Source organism: Eleginops maclovinus, chromosome 4 (genome assembly GCF_036324505.1).
Source record: "Eleginops maclovinus isolate JMC-PN-2008 ecotype Puerto Natales chromosome 4, JC_Emac_rtc_rv5, whole genome shotgun sequence".
NCBI lineage: Eukaryota > Metazoa > Chordata > Actinopteri > Perciformes > Eleginopidae > Eleginops > Eleginops maclovinus.
Window position 1 is genome coordinate 21923310 of NC_086352.1, and position 11009 is coordinate 21934318.

The 11009-nt window shown below is 39.4% G+C and overlaps 1 long non-coding RNA gene across 1 annotated transcript; it reads left to right on the top strand.

Annotated features, from left to right (window-relative positions):
- Positions 1-36: 36 nt before the first annotated feature.
- Positions 37-6296, top strand: LOC134863886 (uncharacterized). Its single transcript, XR_010165728.1, has 3 exons — positions 37-241; positions 5332-5469; positions 5991-6296. It is a non-coding gene; the product is annotated as an uncharacterized LOC134863886 (long non-coding RNA).
- Positions 6297-11009: the final 4713 nt, after the last annotated feature.

Genomic DNA, 11009 nt, shown 5'->3' on the forward strand with positions numbered 1-11009 from the left:
CATAGCTAAAAGTTAGCATAATAAATGCTATAGCTACACCTGTGTAGTGTTCCAAAGTGCTCATCGGGTAAAAAGTCCAGGAAGAAATATCCTACCAACATTTGTGCAGTCAAAAAACGTTCCTGCTCCATAATGCGAACCTTTAAGATGTTATGGCTAATGTTTCAGCATAAAAAAGACAGTTTTAACATTAACAGAGGGCAACAGTATTTGGAATCGTACATCTAGCCACCTGATGCATGTAAGTCCAATTCTCATTTAGTTCTGTTTTGATCTACTCATTACCTGTCTTTTTATCTTGTAAAATGTTGGTTTTGCTGATTAGAAATTAGAAGAGTTAATTAGTCTGTTGTCTCAAGGTCTTCAATTTTAATGGTGTAAGACAACTCGATGCAATGTTTACCAGAAATACTGATTTATGTATCCAAATCACATGGTTTACACACGTTTCTTACACTTTCTGAGATCATTTACTTTGTACTTCCACTATGTATTGAATATAATGTGAAATATCTGAAGTCACTGTCAGGGGTCATCACTTTACTCAATCATAGACAAGGAGTTCTTTATGTAAAAAGGTTGGTTTATGAATTGACTCCCATTAATTGCTACTTGGCCTTTATGTAGTAATTTAAAGTCAGTCTAGTCTTAATGTTAAAACAGTGATTGGGCTGTACATTTGAAGACATAATCTTTTGGTTATTTTTATAATAAATGTTATAAGTTTGGTCTCAGAAGTAACGAACAAAATAAGAAAGCTGCACTAACTTTAGGAACTTTACATGATAGTTAATGTAATTCAACTGGTTAATCCAGGAGTCTCAATATCTTACTGATGCCTTTATATGACCTAGATGAGCAAACAATAGGCTACCATTGGCAAATCCTATATTAATGTAATTATTATATGATAAAGGCCTGATCCCGTGTGTGGCTCCCAACAAAATCAGACTTATTTGTGCCAACACTTTCAAATAGATAACATCAACAATAATTTACTCCAGACTATATAAAAGATGCATCCATTTGATTTAACCTCAAATAATCCTAAGCATAGGAAAGATGCGCAATTTTAAATATAGAGCAGATGTTATGTTACTGAATATTAAAGGTAAGAGCAAAAGTTGTACATAATATAGCATGCAGCCAAAGCAAAGGTCCCTTTTTTAAAGTGTGAAGGGAAAGACAGCTGTGTTTTCCATAAAAGTCTATAAAGCTACAAGTCATCCAGAGGGATGCTGAGATTAAAGTGGGGTTTGCATCTCATGGATTTTACTGGAAAGTAAATGTTAAAAGTGCAACTGGGAATATAGTCCTGAAAGACTTTCCTAAGGTTTAATGTGGTTAAGAATACATTAAAATTATACTTGCAGATATAGGCTACAGCCGTATACAAATGCCTTCTATTTGGGATAAAATTAGCTTGTAAACAAAAATAATGTTTTTCAAGTAAACTCATTTTTACACAGTAAAGTTCTGGCAAAACTTTAAGCACTCAGACTTAGAAACAAACATGTTGCTATAGGTCATTATGCTCCCAATAATACATACCAATGTTATTTTAGTTTCTCATATTTATTGTTTATTATTATTTTTATTATTGATACATCATAGCAAATCCTGAGGACTGTACTTTATATTTCATTGCAATATCAAATACAAAAACATCAAAACATGAAAGAACTGCACAATGTCAATTCCTCACTGTTAAGCACATGCATCCATTTGAAACCTGCCCATAATGAAGATTGCAATGTAATATTTAGCAAGCTTTCAACTCAGGTAAACGATCTAATTTATAAATAATGATAGAGAGTGAACTAATATTAGCATAATTTCTACTACAAATATTTCAAATTACATCTCCACCACAGTTTAGCCCTTGAGAGCCATTACTCATATCGAAAGCAACATGTCCTGTGCTTCATTGTATTTCAGTCCAGGACATCTTTTCAGGATCTAATATGATTACAATTGACTGGCTTGTAAAAAAGCTTGTACACTGATGCCAATTTAAAACGTGACCGGTACTTGTTTTGTTGTTTTCAACATAATATGATATGCATTACCGGGCAGCACTTGTTCTCATTCATTCTTCAGAGCAACTTCTGTATTTATGAAATGTTCCAAGGGAAATGACATGATTTTAAAATGGTTTAGTTAAGCATATGGTATTAATTTGCAAAACAATATTTGATGTAACTTCTGTATCGCTGTATAATGAGAGTTTATTATGCAGACCTTTGAAACTGCAGGTATACATACATCAAAATATCAAAATATTTTTAGTAACCGATTTTGATTGAACTAAAAAAACAACAACTCTGTGGGTGTGTTTGCAGCACAAGCTCTTATTCGAGTCCATATTTGTCTCAATATCATAAATGACTTCAAAGAGCACCTGACATGCAGGGTGTTGTTGTAGTATGCCATAGTAAACCTGCAAATTGTATCCAAGTGGGAACATGAATTTGTTATGGGAAACTCTAGAATAGCCAATAACAGACTGAAGTGAAAGAAAAACCCATTTTCAAAATGTCCCATTGTCCCGCTAAGATTGCATTGCTTTGCAACAGGCTGGCCATTAATTGGTGACAGTCAATTAATCACAGCTGCTACAGACGGCTGCATCTATTGATCTTGTTCGAGCACTTATTTTTCATCCCTAAATGACACCGATTGCCAGATTTTGACCAGTATGTGTAATGGACAGTGAAGAACCAATGACCCGAGTGTCAGTCTAACCACTGGTCGGGGTCTGGATCCCCTCCCCCAACTCTGGCAAATAGCATCTTTACCATTTAGCATGGAAAGGTTTAGACTGCCCTAAGAGAACAGCAGCGAAACAGTGCGCTCTGGTGCTCAGATGACCTTTCTGTTTAAGGCTTAATCTCTGACAAATGCTCGCTTTAATTAGCCTGATACCCCCCGCCTGGACTGAAATCCCCCCTTCTCGCTCTCTCTACCTTTCTTTTCGCTGTCTTCCCCAGTGTGCTTTCTTTAGAAGTTCTCAAACACTCATTAATGTGATATACAGGTAATAGGAATGAAATTACAGTCCGTTAGCCAGAGGTGGGACTAAATATGGGAAATCACTTTGAAGTATTGCTTTCAGCGTGCAACATGTACCTTTTTTTGTCCACCAACCATGGGGGTGGACAAAATCCCCCCGATATTAGTATCATGGCTAACAAGTTCTCTTGGAATTGGCTCATAATAAAAACACACTATGTATGATTTTCACATTTTATCACCTATTTTCTTCTAAAATGCATAGGTAATGATTATCCAATAGTGTATTTGAGACAAAAGAGAACAACACAGACAAAGAGGTGCTGTTGTGAGAGTGTACACTTGCACATTGGAAGGATGAAGACAACATGCAGTGTCAACCTGCAGGCTTCCTATATTGATCAGCTACAATCAGAGAGTGTGCCTGCACGTGTGCTTGAAAACCGCAGAATGTAAATGCTTCAAACAGGTGCATCAACTGGAAATACCTTTACGTGATTTGGATTTTATCATAAGGATTTTAATAGAAAGATTATGTAATATGGAAATACATTTTTTAGAGTGTAAAGGTTATTTCCGAAAAGTGCTGATAAGAGAAAAAAGTCTTCTGAAATTTGAATGTGAAGAGGAAAATCTGACGAAATGTTTCTGATCACTTTAGAATCCTGCTGAAATTAAATCCTCCCAAAGCCTCAGCTTCATCCAGAGACTGCAGCACATCATGCATCTCTCCCACTGCAGCAGCAAACACAAGTAAAATAGATGCATGGCTACAAATCCTTGTTTTATTGGAAAGGGGCCTAATTATTAGGATGTAAGTCAGGCTGTGACTGGAGGGCCGTCTCCTTGATGCGGGCCTGGTTTATATTTATCCCCTCTTCTGCAGCTACAGCAGCAGCAGCAGTGCCACCATCACTACCAGCAGTGTGTGGCGCTTTTATTACATCGCCCACAGGCATGTTCAGCCCTGTCACACACACACACACACACACACACACACACACACACACACACACACACACACACACACACACACACACACACACACACACACACACACACACACACACAGCGTGCAGGACCGGCAGCCAGTTGAGTCCCCTCCACAGCAGAGTTACCCCACATCCCCATGCAACCCCACATGGGCCCTTGGGACGGTGGAGGGGGGGGAGCGGGTATTATGGTAATACTATAGCCTGCTGCTCCCTTCCCCTCTCCTGCAGCACAGCTGGGAAGGACCATCATTACAAGTATTGTAGCAATCTGTTTAAGAGGGACACATTGGAGAGGTTGGGTGACAGAGAGGGGATGAGTGCTGCATACATAGATCACATAAAATATGATTAAAATGTGTGTGAGGGGACCAGGAATAAAATGCAAAACTTGTTATGAACACCTTATATCAAGTCTACTGTCAAAATGGCCAGCTGTAAATCTCTATTTTCCCCTCTTTACTTTTTATTTTATTAAAGGTTTCTTGTGTTGAGCTGGTCATATCTCAAGACACGGGGCCTGTGGCACATAAGGAATAAATAGGACATAAAGTACTTGAATCTCTAATGCCTCATATAGCTTTACCAATCTGTATTATAGTGTGTCACGAGCTAGAAATCCATTATAAAGTGACCGAAATCAAATAGCCTTGCAATAGTGCCACAGCACTTCTCTAATGGTCAAATTACCCTGATTTCACGCAAGAACTCTCCAACCAATTATTTGTAGACACAAATGAAATCCTGCAGTTATATCTATGACGGCTTTATGGTAATTGAAGCTACGATGTTCGGTGAGAAAGTCCCACAACACATGTCACATTGCTGCTTTAAACACCTGTTTTGCAATAGATTAATGATTGTATATCAAGAAAGTCTGATCCGAATAAACAGCCTACTCCACTATTCTGGTAGCAGATTAGGCCTTTGACGGGACGCTCAATCACTCACTGTCGGATAACGCTGCTCAAAGACATCCGTCTACTTGTCTTGTTTTGGGGCAAAAGAGAAGCCGATGATTCAGAGCCTTCCTCAGACTCCATCATCCTCAGTAATTTTAGGAAACAGAGATATCCATTACAGCCCTTTTCCCTCCCTGTGCCCTCCTTCTCATTCTATTTCCAGCTCAGTTTTGAAGAGAAAGTTCGATTGATAAAGCACATAATCTATATCAGCATGCGCAGAGGTGAAGGGTTATTGAATATTCTGAAGATGAACTATTAAACATTCATAAAATGCCATTATTTCTGCTGCCAAAATATCTGGAAACTGTATATGCCACTAGACAGAAAATTATTCTCATCCTTTTCTTTTCTTGACCTGACAGAGGGGACGTGGAGAGGAGAGAGTGGAGGGAGGAGAGTGGTCTTTTAAAAACTGCTGTACTAATGTTCCTGAAACCTGAGCCCTTACTGGATCTGAAGGGCATTATAAGACAGGCATCCTCCACACCCTCTGTTTAAAGGTGAGTGTGTATAACATCATGTCAGTAAAGAGTGTTAAATACTTGTATTGTGTTGTTTTTTTAAGAACTACTAAAATCAGTGCTGGTGAAATAATGTTCACAAAGACGTTTGTCAGCCCTCCCCCAACTCTCACCCTGACACACACACACACACACACACACACACACACACACACACACACACACACACCCACACACCAGGAGGCCTTATTAATTATTTGTATCCACTTGACTTCATATTGTGCTGCCAGTGGCTTGGTCAAAGATTATAATTACCACTTCCCTGTTTGTATCATTTTCCATATCCTGTGCTTTTAGTGCAGTATTACTTCTCTTGTCCCTCTCTCTCCCTGTCTTGCTCCCTCTCTCCCGTATACACAAGACCAAAAGTGCAGGCACATCATTTATTGATAAGACAAAAAGAATGTAATGAAATTATCAATGTTCTTGAATTAATTATGAACATGATTAAGAAAGCTAAAATCTCAGGAGCCGGTCTCTCATTACCCATTCACTCTTAGGGATTGCTTTCATTCAGGGAAGGAGAAGCGAAAAAGCCTCGAAGCAGAGCCCACTCCGGCTCAGTCCTTCTCCCTGTGTGCCTGTCCCCTGTCTCTGCTGCCGGGCTCATCGACACGCTCCTCCAACAGACCGCAGCCTGCCCGCCGGACGGCTTCCTGCACCCAATGCTTGTTACTGTGATGTAGCCCGGTGCTGGCTTGCTGCCTCCCGGCCTCTGACATTTGCATGGAAAAAGAGAGGATGAGCCTGGCTGTTCTACACCTGCGTTCAAACTCTGGGGTCTTGAGCCTCCCAAACAAAAACAAAAAAAGACATTCAAGGTAAGTGAAACTTCTCAGACTTCTCATTAGGCTTTAACTGCTTGTGTGTAAAGTGAAATATGTGTCGGGTGCAAATTTTCTTTTTACATTTCAAATGATCTCCAGCTTTAATTAATTACATGAAGCAATATTATTTGTTTTAACAGAATCAAAACCTTTGTTTTTCATTTAATTAATTTCTGAAAGACATCTGTGTATGTTATCAAAGTACCAGCGTCACAAACTGCATAGTTAATTTAGTTTGACCACTTTCGATGACTAACTGATCCTTTAGGTAAATCATTTATCACCTGGCTATTTCGGTTGTGGAATTTATGGCAATTGTTAAGTGGATTTCTCCCCCTTGTATCACAAGAGACTCAGTCCCCTCTTTTCTTTTTGTGATGAGATCAGAGCAAAAATGATGCAAGTCATTCACCCAAAAAGTTGAATGCCACTTTATTATTTATTTTTCTAATTCATATTTGTTGTAAATAGTATGCATGCAAGACGGGATGAAAGTGTCAACTCCCAACAATATGTGTTACGCCCATTTTGTAGGATGTAACATTATTTACTTGAGACCAACAGTGCATGTTAGACCGATTTCAGTGACTGTTCATCCATTTATATTCAGTGAGAGCGAGAGAAATGCTCTGCAGGAGCTATGAATCTTTGCTTCAGTCGATCTTTCCTCTGCTCAGTCACATGGGACAATAAATGGGGCAATACTCCCCAAAGTATTGGGAGTTTCAAACAAACTCTCACACCCACAGTCTCCTCGCTTCTACAACCATCTCTCTTTATAACTGTCTCTCTAGTTTTTCTCCACATGTACACACTCAACACACACGCTATATCATTCATATTCCTGATAGGAAAATACAAAACTGCATTGTTTAACCTCCCAAAACAAACAGAACGTACACACCTCTGCACATGACATACTTTAGTTTGTTTTCACCGCACCACGCTATATTATGTTAAGTTAAAGTTTAAATGATTACACTTTTTTGTGAGATACAAGACAACTTCTGACCTATTACCTGTATTGAAAATTGAACTTTTTGAATGGGAAATTCACAGGAGTCTGGTGCTCTTCCCTCCTGCTCCACAGTAATATAAAGAAATGTTTCCCTCTTGCAAATGGTTTCTGCTGCGGTTATAAAAGAGCAAAAGATTCACTAGTAGACAGAAAAAACAAGAGAGAACTGAGAGGTTGAGATATCAGGGGTTAATGGCGAATCCTCCTGTCCTAGGGATTGATCCATGTATTGGATCCCACATAAAACTGCAGTTACTGGATATTACCCTGCCGCTATCGGCCTGCAGTGATGGCCTGGATAAGAAGTGCTTACCAAAGAGGATGCTCCTCCAGGGCAGATACGGTTTCCCAGCCCTCTGGGAACAACAACCACATGCCTGCTGCTTGCTCAGGAACTTTCTACCTCATCGAGTAAATCCAGCGGCCTTATCAAGTTACTGGCCTACTGAACTGCTCAAAAAGTGTTTCAACCACCTCAGATTTTAAACTGTGTAGTGCAGGGCAGTAATTAAATGGCACCTGCTTTGCAAAGATAAGAGGGGTGATTATTTGTTTTGTTTTGCTTGTGTTTTATGTCGAGGGTGGATATCCCTGATTGAATTGTAAGCAGAATGCACTAACATACTGTAGATAGTCAGCCGGTTTAAATTGTGAAGTTGCTGAGTTCTTCTTAACTGAATCGTAAAGTTTACATGTTGCTCCGTGCAGGCTTCAGCGCACTGGTCTAATTATTGTAATTGCTCTAAACTCTTTAAATGGGCGTGCTTCAAGAAACTGTCCACAAACCAGTCCTGTCTCTACTCCCCCTTGTGGTTTTACTTGAGATTTGTAAAGGCTTTAGCTGATTCCAGATCTGTGCCAAGGTGGGCAGCTCTATCCATGAGCATCTGCTGTATGTCTCTCTGTGGTATTACCCATGAAGCACCTGGCTCGTGCCACACGCCAGCTACCAGAGCCCAGATGGCAGCTAAACAGGCTAATTATTTCAACACAAAACTCTGATGTCCCACACCAGCACTGGGGGGCCACTTTGGCATTCTCCATTCCTCTCTCTAGCTTTGTTGAAGAGGATGTCTGCCATGCCGCTATAAAGATGTCAAGTGGGTAATCATGGCCACAGACAGGCCTCGGTACAGTGCTTGGCGTCCAGATGTAAAGACTGTCATATGTGCTCTCCTTTAGAAGAACAGAGGCATTTGGCAGAGTGGGGCGGTGCATTGTCTTTACCCCTGGTGCTCGTTGATGCAGATGCGTAATCATTATATGCCAGAGATTACAATAACATAAGTTTTTCAGTGGTGGACAGTAATTAAGGTCATTTACTCAACTACTTAAATACAAGTTACTTCTTCTCAACGTGAGTGTTTACTACCTGCTACTTTTTACTTCTTCTCCACTAAAATGTTTAGGCAAATATCCTACTTTTTATTCAAAGTAACTAATTTGACATCTAACTTTGAAGATTCAGACACAAAAATCGAAATATGCACGATGTATTATTATAGGTTAAGATAAAATGAATAAATCCCTTGGTGAAGTTACCTGGCAATATTTTTCAGTTTAATTAATAGCTATTCCTTTCCTAGCTGCAACATCAGAATGACACATTAATGCATCAAATATTATTATAAACAATAATTTATTATAACAACTTAAAAAACAATATAATATACTTGATTTAAGTATATTTGGCTGCATTACTTTTGTGGTTTTGTTTGCATTTTACTGCAGAGATTTACACTTTAGTATTGTTTTTGGTTTTTTTGCTTTAATTGCTACTACTTACTTGCGCCAAATATCTGATTACTTGACCCACCACTGACTATTTTGGATCGTCGAAGGAATATTAACACCACAACAAAAAATGTTATCCAAATTGTTGACTAGATTTCTTTACTCTTATTGTGAACCCAATAAGAAAAGTACAGATACTGGCAAGTAGCATTTTTTATGAACAGACAGGCATGACTTCTCACCTGTGGTTTTACACACCAACTGACATTTGGTGCAAGGTATTTTATGGCTTTTGTGAAAGGGAGCTCAAACTCAGATTTCTCAATTAGTAATTGATTCCTCATTCATTTATTTATGTATTTAATCACCTTAGGCCTAGCTGTCCCATGGTGGCCGTGCAGCAGTTTTGTGATATTCCCAGTTGACACCAAGCCACGATTATTCACTGACACTACGCTTTGATTCCACTTCATCTAGGATAAGGTGTAAATTACAGCAGCACTCTGAGCTCATATACATTTTGTATGTGTGTGTCAGAAAGGCCCACTATTGTTGAATCTGTCTTAAAGAATGCCAGCTGAGAGGAGCATGGTGCACTTCAGGCTTTAGCCAAAGTATCCCTGGTGGTCCACTCACCGAACAGTATCAACATCTTTATCTGCCATTAGAGGTTGCAGTTTCTCTGTACATCTTCTCTGAGGTTGATGAAGTGTTTCCATTAGGGCCCATCTCCTGCATCCACAGCCACATCACAGGCAGAATTGGCTGTGCATGATAAAAGCGGGCACTTAGAACAAGGTGCAGGTCCCACAGCGATAACCTACTGACTCCAGCATTAAAGACTCCACCAATGGGAGGGTGGTCTACATCTTGATCTATGGCTTTTGGTCAGAGGAAAGAATTGCCTCCTGTAACCTGTGTATTTTGCATTCGTGTAGCTCTGTGTGCAGGCAAGAAGAATTTAACTCCAGTGATTTACATGGAAGTGTTAGAAAATTAGGAGAGAGGATAAAAGACCCAGGACCCTCTGGAAGTGTTTTGTGATTTAATAATCTGGCATGTACCAACCAAATGAATTCCAAAAAAATACTTAAATGTAACGATAATTGCTGATGGGTTTTTTTTTGTGTGCAAATTGACTCAATATTGTCCAGTTTGCTCATCATATTTTTTGTATTAATCTTTACTTTTAATTCCCTCAAAAGCTTTTTTATAAAAGCATATCCAAGTCCATTAAAGATGTTTACTTTTAAATCCAATGTGAGGCAGACAGTTACTTCTGAATGTCTGAAAAGTCAGAACAATTAAAATATATACAAAAACACCTATGTACACGCAGAGTAAACTGAAGGCTATTGTTGTCTGGTTGTAGACCCAAACTCAAAGACAAATTAGCTGAAATAAAGCAATAAAGACTCTAATTTGTCCCAGTACAGTTCTACCTCATCCTCTCACCCCCCTCCTCCTGCTTCTCTCTCCCTAAAGTGTATCCCATCTGCTTTGGGGACCTCTCCCCGGCATGCAGGAGCAGGATAAGCACACCATTTCCCTGTCAATACTTTGCTATTAGCCTCTGCAGATCTATATATCACTGCGCTGTAGGCTATGAGCTCGCTGTGCTTCTTATCTGAATGTCCGAGGCCGAGGCTTTCCTCCTTGCCCTGCACTTTGATTTATCCAACCAGTAGGTTAATGAGAGACGGAGCCTGCCCCTTTCCTCTTAGCCTGAGGGGGGAAACGTGTGCGTATGTAAACGGAGTCGAGGGGAGGCAAAAGCAGGCTATACATGATGTGTCCTAAAATGGCACATTACTCTAGTTTTCAAGAGTTAACAGTAAAAATAGCCATGATGACAGAGAAACTATTGGGTTTAAATATATGTTTATGTAACTATAACATCTTGATATCGGAAATGCTTAAAAGCCTGTTTGAGTAATAGG